This window comes from Taudactylus pleione, unplaced genomic scaffold (genome assembly GCF_031769625.1).
Source record: "Taudactylus pleione unplaced genomic scaffold, aTauple2 ptg000117l, whole genome shotgun sequence".
NCBI classification, from domain to species: Eukaryota; Metazoa; Chordata; class Amphibia; order Anura; family Myobatrachidae; genus Taudactylus; species Taudactylus pleione.
In genome coordinates this window covers 7,842,080-7,862,441 of record NW_028284519.1, presented here as the reverse complement: position 1 = coordinate 7,862,441, position 20,362 = coordinate 7,842,080, and the positions used below count along the sequence as shown (strand labels likewise).

At 33.3% G+C, this 20,362-nt stretch overlaps 16 non-coding genes across 16 annotated transcripts; all 16 read left to right on the top strand.

The window, feature by feature from the left end:
- The first annotated feature begins 744 nt into the window (after nt 1-744).
- Nucleotides 745-817, top strand: TRNAT-UGU (transfer RNA threonine (anticodon UGU)). Its single transcript has one exon. It is a non-coding gene; the product is annotated as a tRNA-Thr (tRNA).
- Nucleotides 818-1,922: 1,105 nt separating this feature from the next.
- TRNAT-UGU (transfer RNA threonine (anticodon UGU)) lies at nt 1,923-1,995 on the top strand. The gene has a single exon. It is a non-coding gene; the product is annotated as a tRNA-Thr (tRNA).
- Nucleotides 1,996-3,090: 1,095 nt separating this feature from the next.
- Nucleotides 3,091-3,163, top strand: TRNAT-UGU (transfer RNA threonine (anticodon UGU)). The gene has a single exon. It is a non-coding gene; the product is annotated as a tRNA-Thr (tRNA).
- A 1,107-nt stretch (nt 3,164-4,270) lies between these two features.
- TRNAT-UGU (transfer RNA threonine (anticodon UGU)) lies at nt 4,271-4,343 on the top strand. Its single transcript has one exon. It is a non-coding gene; the product is annotated as a tRNA-Thr (tRNA).
- A 1,107-nt stretch (nt 4,344-5,450) lies between these two features.
- Nucleotides 5,451-5,523, top strand: TRNAT-UGU (transfer RNA threonine (anticodon UGU)). Its single transcript has one exon. It is a non-coding gene; the product is annotated as a tRNA-Thr (tRNA).
- A 1,107-nt stretch (nt 5,524-6,630) lies between these two features.
- TRNAT-UGU (transfer RNA threonine (anticodon UGU)) lies at nt 6,631-6,703 on the top strand. The gene has a single exon. It is a non-coding gene; the product is annotated as a tRNA-Thr (tRNA).
- A 1,107-nt stretch (nt 6,704-7,810) lies between these two features.
- TRNAT-UGU (transfer RNA threonine (anticodon UGU)) lies at nt 7,811-7,883 on the top strand. The gene has a single exon. It is a non-coding gene; the product is annotated as a tRNA-Thr (tRNA).
- Nucleotides 7,884-8,988: 1,105 nt separating this feature from the next.
- TRNAT-UGU (transfer RNA threonine (anticodon UGU)) lies at nt 8,989-9,061 on the top strand. Its single transcript has one exon. It is a non-coding gene; the product is annotated as a tRNA-Thr (tRNA).
- A 1,107-nt stretch (nt 9,062-10,168) lies between these two features.
- On the top strand, nt 10,169-10,241 carry TRNAT-UGU (transfer RNA threonine (anticodon UGU)). Its single transcript has one exon. It is a non-coding gene; the product is annotated as a tRNA-Thr (tRNA).
- Nucleotides 10,242-11,346: 1,105 nt separating this feature from the next.
- TRNAT-UGU (transfer RNA threonine (anticodon UGU)) lies at nt 11,347-11,419 on the top strand. Its single transcript has one exon. It is a non-coding gene; the product is annotated as a tRNA-Thr (tRNA).
- A 1,097-nt stretch (nt 11,420-12,516) lies between these two features.
- On the top strand, nt 12,517-12,589 carry TRNAT-UGU (transfer RNA threonine (anticodon UGU)). Its single transcript has one exon. It is a non-coding gene; the product is annotated as a tRNA-Thr (tRNA).
- Nucleotides 12,590-14,876: 2,287 nt separating this feature from the next.
- Nucleotides 14,877-14,949, top strand: TRNAT-UGU (transfer RNA threonine (anticodon UGU)). The gene has a single exon. It is a non-coding gene; the product is annotated as a tRNA-Thr (tRNA).
- A 1,107-nt stretch (nt 14,950-16,056) lies between these two features.
- Nucleotides 16,057-16,129, top strand: TRNAT-UGU (transfer RNA threonine (anticodon UGU)). Its single transcript has one exon. It is a non-coding gene; the product is annotated as a tRNA-Thr (tRNA).
- A 1,108-nt stretch (nt 16,130-17,237) lies between these two features.
- TRNAT-UGU (transfer RNA threonine (anticodon UGU)) lies at nt 17,238-17,310 on the top strand. The gene has a single exon. It is a non-coding gene; the product is annotated as a tRNA-Thr (tRNA).
- Nucleotides 17,311-18,419: 1,109 nt separating this feature from the next.
- Nucleotides 18,420-18,492, top strand: TRNAT-UGU (transfer RNA threonine (anticodon UGU)). Its single transcript has one exon. It is a non-coding gene; the product is annotated as a tRNA-Thr (tRNA).
- Nucleotides 18,493-19,599: 1,107 nt separating this feature from the next.
- TRNAT-UGU (transfer RNA threonine (anticodon UGU)) lies at nt 19,600-19,672 on the top strand. Its single transcript has one exon. It is a non-coding gene; the product is annotated as a tRNA-Thr (tRNA).
- The last annotated feature ends 690 nt before the right edge of the window (nt 19,673-20,362 follow it).

Below are 20,362 nucleotides of genomic sequence, written 5' to 3'. Positions count from 1 at the left end.
TGAACATAGGTGCCAATAGATATAACTGATGGCTGATTTGAACATGTAAGCATATATACTCTACACGTGCAAGCACACTCAGGGAAATTACCACTAATGACTACAAATAATTCTATAAAGATGTCCGGCTATAACATTTTGAAATAATTCCACCCTATGGATCCTTAAGTTGGAAAGCCATGGAAAGTATGACCAATTTTGGATCTCTATTATATACACACCACACTAACATAAAACAGCTCATTTTAAAATGCATTTAAATAATTTGATTCAAAGTGTCTCCCAGGTATGCCTCAATTATAGATATTGCATATATATATCTGAATAGGCTATTTGAAAAGGATTCAACATCACAATAAATAGAACCAAGAGAATGAAAACAGTATACATAAGCCTACATTTTTAATTGTCATATTAGTGCTAAAGTATAATGAAAACCAAAGTTGAAGTGTTCCCTTATAAGGCAGGAGGATAAAATCTTTTGTTTTATGTTAACCTGGCCTCTCTCCTACAGCTCGTTAAGAAGTAAAGTAATACATTCCTAGTCCATTATAGATGACTACAACTACTTTGCCAATTTTATGTGACTGTCTTGATGCAATCTTGAAGAACCTTAAGATGACCATAAACACAACAATTGTAATTGAAAAAAGTACATTTACCAGAATAGATTTGAAATTTGCTGTATATCATTTTCCATCCTCAACCAGACACCAAAATGTGTATAAAATAACTTAACCAAGTGGCTCCATATCTCAGGGGTTAGAGCACTGGTCTTGTAAACCAGGGGTCGTGAGTTCAAATCTCACTGGGGCCTAATGTCTCATTATTGTTACTCCTGCTAAAACTTAAGTTGCAGCAACCTATATTGCAATACTCTGCTTTAGTATGCTAAATGAGAAGATGATGAATACACTTGTATATCCAAATTGGAAAGACACATATCGCATTCAGTCTAACCTATGGACTGGTATCAAGAGCATATTTGAAAACATTTGTGTTTTCTTTTATTGGACCAATTTCCTTCAAACTGAAACTCCCAGCATGGTTATTCACCATCATTATAAAATAAACATTAGAGATTTCCTATTATTTAACTTTAAAAAGAGCAGTTAAAGCACATATCAACATGCATTGCATAGAGCAGATTTCATCTTGCGCAATTGATACCAATATTTTGAACATAGGTGCCAATAGATATAACTGATGGCTGATTTGAACATGTAAGCATACATACTCTACACGTGCAAGCACACTCAGGGAAATTACCACTAATGACTACAAATAATTCTATAAAGATGTCCGGCTATATCATTTTGAAATAATTCCACCCTATGGATCCTTAAGTTGGAAAGCCATGGAAAGTATGACCAATTTTGGATCTCTATTATGTATACACCACACTAACATAAAACAGCTCATTTTAAAATGCATTTAAATAATTTGATTCAAAGTGTCTCCCAGGTATGCCTCAATTATAGATATTGCATATATATATCTGAATAGGCTATTTGAAAAGGATTCAACATCACAATAAATAGAACCAAGAGAATGAAAACAGTATACATAAGCCTACATTTTTAATTGTCATATTAGTGCTAAAGTATAATGAAAACCAAAGTTGAAGTGTTCCTTTATAAGGCAGGAGGATAAAATCTTTTGTTTTATGTTAACCTGGCCTCTCTCCTACAGCTCGTTAAGAAGTAAAGTAATACATTCCTAGTCCATTATAGATGACTACAACTACTTTGCCAATTTTATGTGACTGTCTTGATGCAATCTTGAAGAACCTTAAGATGACCATAAACACAACAATTGTAATTGAAAAAAGTACATTTACCAGAAAAGATTTGAAATTTGCTGTATATCATTTTCCATCCTCAACCAGACACCAAAATGTGTATAAAATAACTTAACCAAGTGGCTCCATATCTCAGGGGTTAGAGCACTGGTCTTGTAAACCAGGGGTCGTGAGTTCAAATCTCACTGGGGCCTAATGTCTCATTATTGTTACTCCTGCTAAAACTTAAGTTGCAGCAACCTATATTGCAATACTCTGCTTTAGTATGCTAAATGAGAAGATGATGAATACACTTGTATATCCAAATTGGAAAGGCACATATCGCATTCAGTCTAACCTATGGACTGGTATCAAGAGCATATTTGTGTTTTCTTTTATTGGACCAATTTCCTTCAAACTGAAACTCCCAGCATGGTTATTCACCATCATTATAAAATAAATATAAGAGATTTCCAATTATTTAACTTTAAAAAGAGCATTTAAAGCACATATCAACATGCATTGCATAGAGCAGATTTAATCTTGAGCAATTGATACCGTTATTTTGAACATAGGTGCCAATAAATATAACTGAAGGCTGATTTGAACATGTAAGCATATATACTCTACACGTGCAAGCACACTCAGGGTAATGACCACTAATGACTACAAATAACTCTATAAAGATGTCCGGCTATAACATTTTGAAATAATTCCACCCTATGGATCCTAAAGTTGGAAAGCCATGGAAAGTATGACCAATTTTGGATCTCTATTATGTACACACCACAATAACATAAAACAGCTCATTTTAAAATGCATTTAAATAATTTGATTCAAAGTGTCTCCCAGGTATGCCTCAATTATAGATATTGCATATATATATCTGAATAGGCTATTTGAAAAGGATTCAACATCACAATAAATAGAACCAAGAGAATGAAAACAGTATACATAAGCCTACATTTTTAATTGTCATATTAGTGCTAAAGTATAATGAAAACCAAAGTTGAAGTGTTCCTTTATAAGGCAGGAGGATAAAATCTTTTGTTTTATGTTAACCTGGCCTCTCTCCTACAGCTCGTTAAGAAGTAAAGTAATACATTCCTAGTCCATTATAGATGACTACAACTACTTTGCCAATTTTATGTGACTGTTTTGATGCAATCTTGAAGAACCTTAAGATGACCATAAACACAACAATTGTAATTGAAAAAAGTACATTTACCAGAAAAGATTTGAAATTTGCTGTATATCAATTTCCATCCTCAACCAGACACCAAAATGTGTATAAAATAACTTAACAAAGTGGCTCCATAGCTCAGGGGTTAGTGCACTGGTCTTGTAAACCAGGGGTCGTGAGATCAAATCTCACTGGGGCCTAATGTCTCATTATTGTTACTCCTGCTAAAACTTAAGTTGCAGCAACCTATATTGCAATACTCTGCTTTAGTATGCTAAATGAGAAGATGATGAATACACTTGTATATCCAAATTGGAAAGACACATATCGCATTCAGTCTAACCTATGGACTGGTATCAAGAGCATATTTGAAAACATTTGTGTTTTCTTTTATTGGACCAATTTCCTTCAAACTGAAACTCCCAGCATGGTTATTCACCATCATTATAAAATAAACATTAGAGATTTCCAATTATTTAACTTTAAAAAGAGCAGTTAAAGCACATATTAACATGCATTGCATAGAGCAGATTTCATCTTGCGCAATTGATACCAATATTTTGAACATAGGTGCCAATAGATATAACTGATGGCTGATTTGAACATGTAAGCATATATACTCTACACGTGCAAGCACACTCAGGGAAATTACCACTAATGACTACAAATAATTCTATAAAGATGTCCGGCTATAACATTTTGAAATAATTCCACCCTATGGATCCTAAAGTTGGAAAGCCATGGAAAGTATGACCAATTTTGGATCTCTATTATGTACACACCACAATAACATAAAACAGCTCATTTTAAAATGCATTTAAATAATTTGATTCAAAGTGTCTCCCAGGTATGCCTCAATTATAGATATTGCATATATATATATCTGAATAGGCTATTTGAAAAGGATTCAACATCACAATAAATAGAACCAAGAGAATGAAAACAGTATACATAAGCCTACATTTTTAATTGTCATATTAGTGCTAAAGTATAATGAAAACCAAAGTTGAAGTGTTCCTTTATAAGGCAGGAGGATAAAATCTTTTGTTTTATGTTAACCTGGCCTCTCTCCTACAGCTCGTTAAGAAGTAAAGTAATACATTCCTAGTCCATTATAGATGACTACAACTACTTTGCCAATTTTATGTGACTGTTTTGATGCAATCTTGAAGAACCTTAAGATGACCATAAACACAACAATTGTAATTGAAAAAAGTACATTTACCAGAAAAGATTTGAAATTTGCTGTATATCATTTTCCATCCTCAACCAGACACCAAAATGTGTATAAAATAACTTAACCAAGTGGCTCCATAGCTCAGGGGTTAGCACACTGGTCTTGTAAACCAGGGGTCGTGAGTTCAAATCTCACTGGGGCCTAATGTCTCATTATTGTTACTCCTGCTAAAACTTAAGTTGCAGCAACCTATATTGCAATACTCTGCTTTAGTATGCTAAATGAGAAGATGATGAATACACTTGTATATCCAAATTGGAAAGACACATATCGCATTCAGTCTAACCTATGGACTGGTATCAAGAGCATATTTGAAAACATTTGTGTTTTCTTTTATTGGACCAATTTCCTTCAAACTGAAACTCCCAGCATGGTTATTCACCATCATTATAAAATAAACATTAGAGATTTCCAATTATTTAACTTTAAAAAGAGCAGTTAAAGCACATATTAACATGCATTGCATAGAGCAGATTTCATCTTGCGCAATTGATACCAATATTTTGAACATAGGTGCCAATAGATATAACTGATGGCTGATTTGAACATGTAAGCATATATACTCTACACGTGCAAGCACACTCAGGGAAATTACCACTAATGACTACAAATAACTCTATAAAGATGTCCGGCTATAACATTTTGAAATAATTCCACCCTATGGATCCTAAAGTTGGAAAGCCATGGAAAGTATGACCAATTTTGGATCTCTATTATGTACACACCACAATAACATAAAACAGCTCATTTTAAAATGCATTTAAATAATTTGATTCAAAGTGTCTCCCAGGTATGCCTCAATTATAGATATTGCATATATATATATCTGAATAGGCTATTTGAAAAGGATTCAACATCACAATAAATAGAACCAAGAGAATGAAAACAGTATACATAAGCCTACATTTTTAATTGTCATATTAGTGCTAAAGTATAATGAAAACCAAAGTTGAAGTGTTCCTTTATAAGGCAGGAGGATAAAATCTTTTGTTTTATGTTAACCTGGCCTCTCTCCTACAGCTCGTTAAGAAGTAAAGTAATACATTCCTAGTCCATTATAGATGACTACAACTACTTTGCCAATTTTATGTGACTGTCTTGATGCAATCTTGAAGAACCTTAAGATGACCATAAACACAACAATTGTAATTGAAAAAAGTACATTTACCAGAAAAGATTTGAAATTTGCTGTATATCATTTTCCATCCTCAACCAGACACCAAAATGTGTATAAAATAACTTAACCAAGTGGCTCCATATCTCAGGGGTTAGAGCACTGGTCTTGTAAACCAGGGGTCGTGAGTTCAAATCTCACTGGGGCCTAATGTCTCATTATTGTTACTCCTGCTAAAACTTAAGTTGCAGCAACCTATATTGCAATACTCTGCTTTAGTATGCTAAATGAGAAGATGATGAATACACTTGTATATCCAAATTGGAAAGACACATATCGCATTCAGTCTAACCTATGGACTGGTATCAAGAGCATATTTGAAAACATTTGTGTTTTCTTTTATTGGACCAATTTCCTTCAAACTGAAACTCCCAGCATGGTTATTCACCATCATTATAAAATAAACATTAGAGATTTCCAATTATTTAACTTTAAAAAGAGCATTTAAAGCACATATCAACATGCATTGCATAGAGCAGATTTAATCTTGAGCAATTGATACCGTTATTTTGAACATAGGTGCCAATAAATATAACTGAAGGCTGATTTGAACATGTAAGCATATATACTCTACACGTGCAAGCATACTCAGGGTAATGACCACTAATGACTACAAATAACTCTATAAAGATGTCCGGCTATAACATTTTGAAATAATTCCACCCTATGGATCCTAAAGTTGGAAAGCCATGGAAAGTATGACCAATTTTGGATCTCTATTATGTACACACCACAATAACATAAAACAGCTCATTTTAAAATGCATTTAAATAATTTGATTCAAAGTGTCTCCCAGGTATGCCTCAATTATAGATATTGCATATATATATATCTGAATAGGCTATTTGAAAAGGATTCAACATCACAATAAATAGAACCAAGAGAATGAAAACAGTATACATAAGCCTACATTTTTAATTGTCATATTAGTGCTAAAGTATAATGAAAACCAAAGTTGAAGTGTTCCCTTATAAGGCAGGAGGATAAAATCTTTTGTTTTATGTTAACCTGGCCTCTTTCCTACAGCTCGTTAAGAAGTAAAGTAATACATTCCTAGTCCATTATAGATGACTACAACTACTTTGCCAATTTTATGTGACTGTCTTGATGCAATCTTGAAGAACCTTAAGATGACCATAAACACAACAATTGTAATTGAAAAAAGTACATTTACCAGAAAAGATTTGAAATTTGCTGTATATCATTTTCCATCCTCAACCAGACACCAAAATGTGTATAAAATAACTTAACCAAGTGGCTCCATATCTCAGGGGTTAGAGCACTGGTCTTGTAAGCCAGGGGTCGTGAGTTCAAATCTCACTGGGGCCTAATGTCTCATTATTGTTACTCCTGCTAAAACTTAAGTTGCAGCAACCTATATTGCAATACTCTGCTTTAGTATGCTAAATGAGAAGATGATGAATACACTTGTATATCCAAATTGGAAAGACACATATCGCATTCAGTCTAACCTATGGACTGGTATCAAGAGCATATTTGAAAACATTTGTGTTTTCTTTTATTGGACCAATTTCCTTCAAACTGAAACTCCCAGCATGGTTATTCACCATCATTATAAAATAAACATTAGAGATTTCCAATTATTTAACTTTAAAAAGAGCATTTAAAGCACATATCAACATGCATTGCATAGAGCAGATTTAATCTTGAGCAATTGATACCAATATTTTGAACATAGGTGCCAATAAATATAACTGAAGGCTGATTTGAACATGTAAGCATATATACTCTACACGTGCAAGCATACTCAGGGTAATGACCACTAATGACTACAAATAACTCTATAAAGATGTCCGGCTATAACATTTTGAAATAATTCCACCCTATGGATCCTAAAGTTGGAAAGCCATGGAAAGTATGACCAATTTTGGATCTCTATTATGTACACACCACAATAACATAAAACAGCTCATTTTAAAATGCATTTAAATAATTTGATTCAAAGTGTCTCCCAGGTATGCCTCAATTATAGATATTGCATATATATATATCTGAATAGGCTATTTGAAAAGGATTCAACATCACAATAAATAGAACCAAGAGAATGAAAACAGTATACATAAGCCTACATTTTTAATTGTCATATTAGTGCTAAAGTATAATGAAAACCAAAGTTGAAGTGTTCCCTTATAAGGCAGGAGGATAAAATCTTTTGTTTTATGTTAACCTGGCCTCTCTCCTACAGCTCGTTAAGAAGTAAAGTAATACATTCCTAGTCCATTATAGATGACTACAACTACTTTGCCAATTTTATGTGACTGTCTTGATGCAATCTTGAAGAACCTTAAGATGACCATAAACACAACAATTGTAATTGAAAAAAGTACATTTACCAGAAAAGATTTGAAATTTGCTGTATATCATTTTCCATCCTCAACCAGACACCAAAATGTGTATAAAATAACTTAACCAAGTGGCTCCATATCTCAGGGGTTAGAGCACTGGTCTTGTAAACCAGGGGTCGTGAGTTCAAATCTCACTGGGGCCTAATGTCTCATTATTGTTACTCCTGCTAAAACTTAAGTTGCAGCAACCTATATTGCAATACTCTGCTTTAGTATGCTAAATGAGAAGATGATGAATACACTTGTATATCCAAATTGGAAAGACACATATCGCATTCAGTCTAACCTATGGACTGGTATCAAGAGCATATTTGAAAACATTTGTGTTTTCTTTTATTGGACCAATTTCCTTCAAACTGAAACTCCCAGCATGGTTATTCACCATCATTATAAAATAAACATTAGAGATTTCCTATTATTTAACTTTAAAAAGGGCAGTTAAAGCACATATCAACATGCATTGCATAGAGCAGATTTCATCTTGCGCAATTGATACCAATATTTTGAACATAGGTGCCAATAGATATAACTGATGGCTGATTTGAACATGTAAGCATATATACTCTACACGTGCAAGCACACTCAGGGAAATTACCACTAATGACTACAAATAATTCTATAAAGATGTCCGGCTATAACATTTTGAAATAATTCCACCCTATGGATCCTTAAGTTGGAAAGCCATGGAAAGTATGACCAATTTTGGATCTCTATTATATACACACCACACTAACATAAAACAGCTCATTTTAAAATGCATTTAAATAATTTGATTCAAAGTGTCTCCCAGGTATGCCTCAATTATAGATATTGCATATATATATCTGAATAGGCTATTTGAAAAGGATTCAGCATCACAATAAATAGAACCAAGAGAATGAAAACAGTATACATAAGCCTACATTTTTAATTGTCATATTAGTGCTAAAGTATAATGAAAACCAAAGTTGAAGTGTTCCCTTATAAGGCAGGAGGATAAAATCTTTTGTTTTATGTTAACCTGGCCTCTCTCCTACAGCTCGTTAAGAAGTAAAGTAATACATTCCTAGTCCATTATAGATGACTACAACTACTTTGCCAATTTTATGTGACTGTCTTGATGCAATCTTGAAGAACCTTAAGATGACCATAAACACAACAATTGTAATTGAAAAAAGTACATTTACCAGAAAAGATTTGAAATTTGCTGTATATCATTTTCCATCCTCAACCAGACACCAAAATGTGTATAAAATAACTTAACCAAGTGGCTCCATATCTCAGGGGTTAGAGCACTGGTCTTGTAAGCCAGGGGTCGTGAGATCAAATCTCACTGGGGCCTAATGTCTCATTATTGTTACTCCTGCTAAAACTTAAGTTGCAGCAACCTATATTGCAATACTCTGCTTTAGTATGCTAAATGAGAAGATGATGAATACACTTGTATATCCAAATTGGAAAGACACATATCGCATTCAGTCTAACCTATGGACTGGTATCAAGAGCATATTTGAAAACATTTGTGTTTTCTTTTATTGGACCAATTTCCTTCAAACTGAAACTCCCAGCATGGTTATTCACCATCATTATAAAATAAACATTAGAGATTTCCAATTATTTAACTTTAAAAAGAGCATTTAAAGCACATATCAACATGCATTGCATAGAGCAGATTTAATCTTGAGCAATTGATACCGTTATTTTGAACATAGGTGCCAATAAATATAACTGAAGGCTGATTTGAACATGTAAGCATATATACTCTACACGTGCAAGCATACTCAGGGTAATGACCACTAATGACTACAAATAACTCTATAAAGATGTCCGGCTATAACATTTTGAAATAATTCCACCCTATGGATCCTAAAGTTGGAAAGCCATGGAAAGTATGACCAATTTTGGATCTCTATTATGTACACACCACAATAACATAAAACAGCTCATTTTAAAATGCATTTAAATAATTTGATTCAAAGTGTCTCCCAGGTATGCCTCAATTATAGATATTGCATATATATATATCTGAATAGGCTATTTGAAAAGGATTCAACATCACAATAAATAGAACCAAGAGAATGAAAACAGTATACATAAGCCTACATTTTTAATTGTCATATTAGTGCTAAAGTATAATGAAAACCAAAGTTGAAGTGTTCCCTTATAAGGCAGGAGGATAAAATCTTTTGTTTTATGTTAACCTGGCCTCTCTCCTACAGCTCGTTAAGAAGTAAAGTAATACATTCCTAGTCCATTATAGATGACTACAACTACTTTGCCAATTTTATGTGACTGTCTTGATGCAATCTTGAAGAACCTTAAGATGACCATAAACACAACAATTGTAATTGAAAAAAGTACATTTACCAGAAAAGATTTGAAATTTGCTGTATATCATTTTCCATCCTCAACCAGACACCAAAATGTGTATAAAATAACTTAACCAAGTGGCTCCATATCTCAGGGGTTAGAGCACTGGTCTTGTAAACCAGGGGTCGTGAGTTCAAATCTCACTGGGGCCTAATGTCTCATTATTGTTACTCCTGCTAAAACTTAAGTTGCAGCAACCTATATTGCAATACTCTGCTTTAGTATGCTAAATGAGAAGATGATGAATACACTTGTATATCCAAATTGGAAAGACACATATCGCATTCAGTCTAACCTATGGACTGGTATCAAGAGCATATTTGAAAACATTTGTGTTTTCTTTTATTGGACCAATTTCCTTCAAACTGAAACTCCCAGCATGGTTATTCACCATCATTATAAAATAAACATTAGAGATTTCCTATTATTTAACTTTAAAAAGAGCAGTTAAAGCACATATCAACATGCATTGCATAGAGCAGATTTCATCTTGCGCAATTGATACCAATATTTTGAACATAGGTGCCAATAGATATAACTGATGGCTGATTTGAACATGTAAGCATATATACTCTACACGTGCAAGCACACTCAGGGAAATTACCACTAATGACTACAAATAATTCTATAAAGATGTCCGGCTATAACATTTTGAAATAATTCCACCCTATGGATCCTTAAGTTGGAAAGCCATGGAAAGTATGACCAATTTTGGATCTCTATTATGTACACACCACACTAACATAAAACAGCTCATTTTAAAATGCATTTAAATAATTTGATTCAAAGTGTCTCCCAGGTATGCCTCAATTATAGATATTGCATATATATATCTGAATAGGCTATTTGAAAAGGATTCAACATCACAATAAATAGAACCAAGAGAATGAAAACAGTATACATAAGCCTACATTTTTAATTGTCATATTAGTGCTAAAGTATAATGAAAACCAAAGTTGAAGTGTTCCTTTATAAGGCAGGAGGATAAAATCTTTTGTTTTATGTTAACCTGGTCTCTCTCCTACAGCTCGTTAAGAAGTAAAGTAATACATTCCTAGTCCATTATAGATGACTACAACTACTTTGCCAATTTTATGTGACTGTCTTGATGCAATCTTGAAGAACCTTAAGATGACCATAAACACAACAATTGTAATTGAAAAAAGTACATTTACCAGAAAAGATTTGAAATTTGCTGTATATCATTTTCCATCCTCAACCAGACACCAAAATGTGTATAAAATAACTTAACCAAGTGGCTCCATAGCTCAGGGGTTAGAGCACTGGTCTTGTAAACCAGGGGTCGTGAGTTCAAATCTCACTGGGGCCTAATGTCTCATTATTGTTACTCCTGCTAAAACTTAAGTTGCAGCAACCTATATTGCAATACTCTGCTTTAGTATGCTAAATGAGAAGATGATGAATACACTTGTATATCCAAATTGGAAAGGCACATATCGCATTCAGTCTAGCCTATGGACTGGTATCAAGAGCATATTTGTGTTTTCTTTTATTGGACCAATTTCCTTCAAACTGAAACTCCCAGCATGGCTATTCACCATCATTATAAAATAAATATAAGAGATTTCCAATTATTTAACTTTAAAAAGAGCATTTAAAGCACTTATCAACATGCATTGCATAGAGCAGATTTAATCTTGAGCAATTGATACCGTTATTTTGAACATAGGTGCCAATAAATATAACTGAAGGCTGATTTGAACATGTAAGCATATATACTCTACACGTGCAAGCACACTCAGGGTAATGACCACTAATGACTACAAATAACTCTATAAAGATGTCCGGCTATAACATTTTGAAATAATTCCACCCTATGGATCCTAAAGTTGGAAAGCCATGGAAAGTATGACCAATTTTGGATCTCTATTATGTACACACCACAATAACATAAAACAGCTCATTTTAAAATGCATTTAAATAATTTGATTCAAAGTGGCTCCCAGGTATGCCTCAATTATAGATATTGCATATATATATATCTGAATAGGCTATTTGAAAAGGATTCAACATCACAATAAATAGAACCAAGAGAATGAAAACAGTATACATAAGCCTACATTTTTAATTGTCATATTAGTGCTAAAGTATAATGAAAACCAAAGTTGAAGTGTTCCTTTATAAGGCAGGAGGATAAAATCTTTTGTTTTATGTTAACCTGGCCTCTCTCCTACAGCTCGTTAAGAAGTAAAGTAATACATTCCTAGTCCATTATAGATGACTACAACTACTTTGCCAATTTTATGTGACTGTTTTGATGCAATCTTGAAGAACCTTAAGATGACCATAAACACAACAATTGTAATTGAAAAAAGTACATTTACCAGAAAAGATTTGAAATTTGCTGTATATCAATTTCCATCCTCAACCAGACACCAAAATGTGTATAAAATAACTTAACAAAGTGGCTCCATAGCTCAGGGGTTAGTGCACTGGTCTTGTAAACCAGGGGTCGTGAGATCAAATCTCACTGGGGCCTAATGTCTCATTATTGTTACTCCTGCTAAAACTTAAGTTGCAGCAACCTATATTGCAATACTCTGCTTTAGTATGCTAAATGAGAAGATGATGAATACACTTGTATATCCAAATTGGAAAGACACATATCGCATTCAGTCTAACCTATGGACTGGTATCAAGAGCATATTTGAAAACATTTGTGTTTTCTTTTATTGGACCAATTTCCTTCAAACTGAAACTCCCAGCATGGTTATTCACCATCATTATAAAATAAATATAAGAGATTTCCAATTATTTATCTTTAAAAAGAGCATTTAAAGCACATATCAACATGCATTGCATAGAGCAGATTTAATCTTGAGCAATTGATACCGTTATTTTGAACATAGGTGCCAATAAATATAACTGAAGGCTGATTTGAACATGTAAGCATATATACTCTACACGTGCAAGCACACTCAGGGTAATGACCACTAATGACTACAAATAACTCTATAAAGATGTCCGGCTATAACATTTTGAAATAATTCCACCCTATGGATCCTAAAGTTGGAAAGCCATGGAAAGTATGACCAAATTTGGATCTCTATTATGTACACACCACAATAACATAAAACAGCTCATTTTAAAATGCATTTAAATAATTTGATTCAAAGTGTCTCCCAGGTATGCCTCAATTATAGATATTGCATATATATATATCTGAATAGGCTATTTGAAAAGGATTCAACATCACAATAAATAGAACCAAGAGAATGAAAACAGTATACATAAGCCTACATTTTTAATTGTCATATTAGTGCTAAAGTATAATGAAAACCAAAGTTGAAGTGTTCCTTTATAAGGCAGGAGGATAAAATCTTTTGTTTTATGTTAACCTGGCCTCTCTCCTACAGCTCGTTAAGAAGTAAAGTAATACATTCCTAGTCCACTATAGATGACTACAACTACTTTGCCAATTTTATGTGACTGTTTTGATGCAATCTTGAAGAACCTTAAGATGACCATAAACACAACAATTGTAATTGAAAAAAGTACATTTACCAGAAAAGATTTGAAATTTGCTGTATATCAATTTCCATCCTCAACCAGACACCAAAATGTGTATAAAATAACTTAACAAAGTGGCTCCATAGCTCAGGGGTTAGTGCACTGGTCTTGTAAACCAGGAGTCGTGAGATCAAATCTCACTGGGGCCTAATGTCTCATTATTGTTACTCCTGCTAAAACTTAAGTTGCAGCAACCTATATTGCAATACTCTGCTTTAGTATGCTAAATGAGAAGATGATGAATACACTTGTATATCCAAATTGGAAAGACACATATCGCATTCAGTCTAACCTATGGACTGGTATCAAGAGCATATTTGAAAACATTTGTGTTTTCTTTTATTGGACCAATTTCCTTCAAACTGAAACTCCCAGCATGGTTATTCACCATCATTATAAAATAAATATAAGAGATTTCCAATTATTTATCTTTAAAAAGAGCATTTAAAGCACATATCAACATGCATTGCATAGAGCAGATTTAATCTTGAGCAATTGATACCGTTATTTTGAACATAGGTGCCAATAAATATAACTGAAGGCTGATTTGAACATGTAAGCATATATACTCTACACGTGCAAGCACACTCAGGGTAATGACCACTAATGACTACAAATAACTCTATAAAGATGTCCGGCTATAACATTTTGAAATAATTCCACCCTATGGATCCTAAAGTTGGAAAGCCATGGAAAGTATGACCAATTTTGGATCTCTATTATGTACACACCACAATAACATAAAACAGCTCATTTTAAAATGCATTTAAATAATTTGATTCAAAGTGTCTCCCAGGTATGCCTCAATTATAGATATTGCATATATATATATCTGAATAGGCTATTTGAAAAGGATTCAACATCACAATAAATAGAACCAAGAGAATGAAAACAGTATACATAAGCCTACATTTTTAATTGTCATATTAGTGCTAAAGTATAATGAAAACCAAAGTTGAAGTGTTCCTTTATAAGGCAGGAGGATAAAATCTTTTGTTTTATGTTAACCTGGCCTCTCTCCTACAGCTCGTTAAGAAGTAAAGTAATACATTCCTAGTCCATTATAGATGACTACAACTACTTTGCCAATTTTATGTGACTGTTTTGATGCAATCTTGAAGAACCTTAAGATGACCATAAACACAACAATTGTAATTGAAAAAAGTACATTTACCAGAAAAGATTTGAAATTTGCTGTATATCAATTTCCATCCTCAACCAGACACCAAAATGTGTATAAAATAACTTAACAAAGTGGCTCCATAGCTCAGGGGTTAGTGCACTGGTCTTGTAAACCAGGGGTCGTGAGATCAAATCTCACTGGGGCCTAATGTCTCATTATTGTTACTCCTGCTAAAACTTAAGTTGCAGCAACCTATATTGCAATACTCTGCTTTAGTATGCTAAATGAGAAGATGATGAATACACTTGTATATCCAAATTGGAAAGACACATATCGCATTCAGTCTAACCTATGGACTGGTATCAAGAGCATATTTGAAAACATTTGTGTTTTCTTTTATTGGACCAATTTCCTTCAAACTGAAACTCCCAGCATGGTTATTCACCATCATTATAAAATAAACATTAGAGATTTCCAATTATTTAACTTTAAAAAGAGCAGTTAAAGCACATATTAACATGCATTGCATAGAGCAGATTTCATCTTGCGCAATTGATACCAATATTTTGAACATAGGTGCCAATAGATATAACTGATGGCTGATTTGAACATGTAAGCATATATACTCTACACGTGCAAGCACACTCAGGGAAATTACCACTAATGACTACAAATAATTCTATAAAGATGTCCGGCTATAACATTTTGAAATAATTCCACCCTATGGATCCTAAAGTTGGAAAGCCATGGAAAGTATGACCAATTTTGGATCTCTATTATGTACACACCACAATAACATAAAACAGCTCATTTTAAAATGCATTTAAATAATTTGATTCAAAGTGTCTCCCAGGTATGCCTCAATTATAGATATTGCATATATATATATCTGAATAGGCTATTTGAAAAGGATTCAACATCACAATAAATAGAACCAAGAGAATGAAAACAGTATACATAAGCCTACATTTTTAATTGTCATATTAGTGCTAAAGTATAATGAAAACCAAAGTTGAAGTGTTCCTTTATAAGGCAGGAGGATAAAATCTTTTGTTTTATGTTAACCTGGCCTCTCTCCTACAGCTCGTTAAGAAGTAAAGTCATACATTCCTAGTCCATTATAGATGACTACAACTACTTTGCCAATTTTATGTGACTGTTTTGATGCAATCTTGAAGAACCTTAAGATGACCATAAACACAACAATTGTAATTGAAAAAAGTACATTTACCAGAAAAGATTTGAAATTTGCTGTATATCATTTTCCATCCTCAACCAGACACCAAAATGTGTATAAAATAACTTAACCAAGTGGCTCCATAGCTCAGGGGTTAGAGCACTGGTCTTGTAAACCAGGGGTCGTGAGTTCAAATCTCACTGGGGCCTAATGTCTCATTATTGTTACTCCTGCTAAAACTTAAGTTGCAGCAACCTATATTGCAATACTCTGCTTTAGTATGCTAAATGAGAAGATGATGAATACACTTGTATATCCAAATTGGAAAGACACATATCGCATTCAGTCTAACCTATGGACTGGTATCAAGAGCATATTTGAAAACATTTGTGTTTTCTTTTATTGGACCAATTTCCTTCAAACTGAAACTCCCAGCATGGTTATTCACCATCATTATAAAATAAACATTAGAGATTTCCAATTATTTAACTTTAAAAAGAGCAGTTAAAGCACATATTAACATGCATTGCATAGAGCAGATTTCATCTTGCGCAATTGATACCAATATTTTGAACATAAGTGCCAATAGATATAACTGATGGCTGATTTGAACATGTAAGCATATATACTCTACACGTGCAAGCACACTCAGGGAAATTACCACTAATGACTACAAATAACTCTATAAAGATGTCCGGCTATAACATTTTGAAATAATTCCACCCTATGGATCCTAAAGTTGGAAAGCCATGGAAAGTATGACCAATTTTGGATCTCTATTATGTACACACCACAATAACATAAAACAGCTCATTTTAAAATGCATTTAAATAATTTGATTCAAAGTGTCTCCCAGGTATGCCTCAATTATAGATATTGCATATATATATATCTGAATAGGCTATTTGAAAAGGATTCAACATCACAATAAATAGAACCAAGAGAATGAAAACAGTATACATAAGCCTACATTTTTAATTGTCATATTAGTGCTAAAGTATAATGAAAACCAAAGTTGAAGTGTTCCTTTATAAGGCAGGAGGATAAAATCTTTTGTTTTTATGTTAACCTGGCCTCTCTCCTACAGCTCGTTAAGAAGTAAAGTAATACATTCCTAGTCCATTATAGATGACTACAACTACTTTGCCAATTTTATGTGACTGTCTTGATGCAATCTTGAAGAACCTTAAGATGACCATAAACACAACAATTGTAATTGAAAAAAGTACATTTACCAGAAAAGATTTGAAATTTGCTGTATATCATTTTCCATCCTCAACCAGACACCAAAATGTGTATAAAATAACTTAACCAAGTGGCTCCATATCTCAGGGGTTAGAGCACTGGTCTTGTAAACCAGGGGTCGTGAGTTCAAATCTCACTGGGGCCTAATGTCTCATTATTGTTACTCCTGCTAAAACTTAAGTTGCAGCAACCTATATTGCAATACTCTGCTTTAGTATGCTAAATGAGAAGATGATGAATACACTTGTATATCCAAATTGGAAAGACACATATCGCATTCAGTCTAACCTATGGACTGGTATCAAGAGCATATTTGAAAACATTTGTGTTTTCTTTTATTGGACCAATTTCCTTCAAACTGAAACTCCCAGCATGGTTATTCACCATCATTATAAAATAAACATTAGAGATTTCCAATTATTTAACTTTAAAAAGAGCAGTTAAAGCACATATTAACATGCATTGCATAGAGCAGATTTCATCTTGCGCAATTGATACCAATATTTTGAACATAGGTGCCAATAGATATAACTGATGGCTGATTTGAACATGTAAGCATATATACTCTACACGTGCAAGCACACTCAGGGAAATTACCACTAATGACTACAAATAACTCTATAAAGATGTCCGGCTATAACATTTTGAAATAATTCCACCCTATGGATCCTAAAGTTGGAAAGCCATGGAAAGTATGACCAATTTTGGATCTCTATTATGTACACACCACAATAACATAAAACAGCTCATTTTAAAATGCATTTAAATAATTTGATTCAAAGTGTCTCCCAGGTATGCCTCAATTATAGATATTGCATATATATATATATCTGAATAGGCTATTTGAAAAGGATTCAACATCACAATAAATAGAACCAAGAGAATGAAAACAGTATACATAAGCCTACATTTTTAATTGTCATATTAGTGCTAAAGTATAATGAAAACCAAAGTTGAAGTGTTCCTTTATAAGGCAGGAGGATAAAATCTTTTGTTTTATGTTAACCTGGCCTCTCTCCTACAGCTCGTTAAGAAGTAAAGTAATACATTCCTAGTCCATTATAGATGACTACAACTACTTTGCCAATTTTATGTGACTGTCTTGATGCAATCTTGAAGAACCTTAAGATGACCATAAACACAACAATTGTAATTGAAAAAAGTACATTTACCAGAAAAGATTTGAAATTTGCTGTATATCATTTTCCATCCTCAACCAGACACCAAAATGTGTATAAAATAACTTAACCAAGTGGCTCCATATCTCAGGGGTTAGAGCACTGGTCTTGTAAACCAGGGATCGTGAGTTCAAATCTCACTGGGGCCTAATGTCTCATTATTGTTACTCCTGCTAAAACTTAAGTTGCAGCAACCTATATTGCAATACTCTGCTTTAGTATGCTAAATGAGAAGATGATGAATACACTTGTATATCCAAATTGGAAAGACACATATCGCATTCAGTCTAACCTATGGACTGGTATCAAGAGCATATTTGAAAACATTTGTGTTTTCTTTTATTGGACCAATTTCCTTCAAACTGAAACTCCCAGCATGGTTATTCACCATCATTATAAAATAAACATTAGAGATTTCCAATTATTTAACTTTAAAAAGAGCATTTAAAGCACATATCAACATGCATTGCATAGAGCAGATTTAATCTTGAGCAATTGATACCGTTATTTTGAACATAGGTGCCAATAAATATAACTGAAGGCTGATTTGAACATGTAAGCATATATACTCTACACGTGCAAGCATACTCAGGGTAATGACCACTAATGACTACAAATAACTCTATAAAGATGTCCGGCTATAACATTTTGAAATAATTCCACCCTATGGATCCTAAAGTTGGAAAGCCATGGAAAGTATGACCAATTTTGGATCTCTATTATGTACACACCACAATAACATAAAACAGCTCATTTTAAAATGCATTTAAATAATTTGATTCAAAGTGTCTCCCAGGTATGCCTCAATTATAGATATTGCATATATATATATCTGAATAGGCTATTTGAAAAGGATTCAACATCACAATAAATAGAACCAAGAGAATGAAAACAGTATACATAAGCCTACATTTTTAATTGTCATATTAGTGCTAAAGTATAATGAAAACCAAAGTTGAAGTGTTCCCTTATAAGGCAGGAGGATAAAATCTTTTGTTTTATGTTAACCTGGCCTCTTTCCTACAGCTCGTTAAGAAGTAAAGTAATACATTCCTAGTCCATTATAGATGACTACAACTACTTTGCCAATTTTATGTGACTGTCTTGATGCAATCTTGAAGAACCTTAAGATGACCATAAACACAACAATTGTAATTGAAAAAAGTACATTTACCAGAAAAGATTTGAAATTTGCTGTATATCATTTTCCATCCTCAACCAGACACCAAAATGTGTATAAAATAACTTAACCAAGTGGCTCCATATCTCAGGGGTTAGAGCACTGGTCTTGTAAGCCAGGGGTCGTGAGTTCAAATCTCACTGGGGCCTAATGTCTCATTATTGTTACTCCTGCTAAAACTTAAGTTGCAGCAACCTATATTGCAATACTCTGCTTTAGTATGCTAAATGAGAAGATGATGAATACACTTGTATATCCAAATTGGAAAGACACATATCGCATTCAGTCTAACCTATGGACTGGTATCAAGAGCATATTTGAAAACATTTGTGTTTTCTTTTATTGGACCAATTTCCTTCAAACTGAAACTCCCAGCATGGTTATTCACCATCATTATAAAATAAACATTAGAGATTTCCAATTATTTAACTTTAAAAAGAGCATTTAAAGCACATATCAACATGCATTGCATAGAGCAGATTTAATCTTGAGCAATTGATACCGTTATTTTGAACATAGGTGCCAATAAATATAACTGAAGGCTGATTTGAACATGTAAGCATATATACTCTACACGTGCAAGCATACTCAGGGTAATGACCACTAATGACTACAAATAACTCTATAAAGATGTCCGGCTATAACATTTTGAAATAATTCCACCCTATGGATCCTAAAGTTGGAAAGCCATGGAAAGTATGACCAATTTTGGATCTCTATTATGTACACACCACAATAACATAAAACAGCTCATTTTAAAATGCATTTAAATAATTTGATTCAAAGTGTCTCCCAGGTATGCCTCAATTATAGATATTGCATATATATATATCTGAATA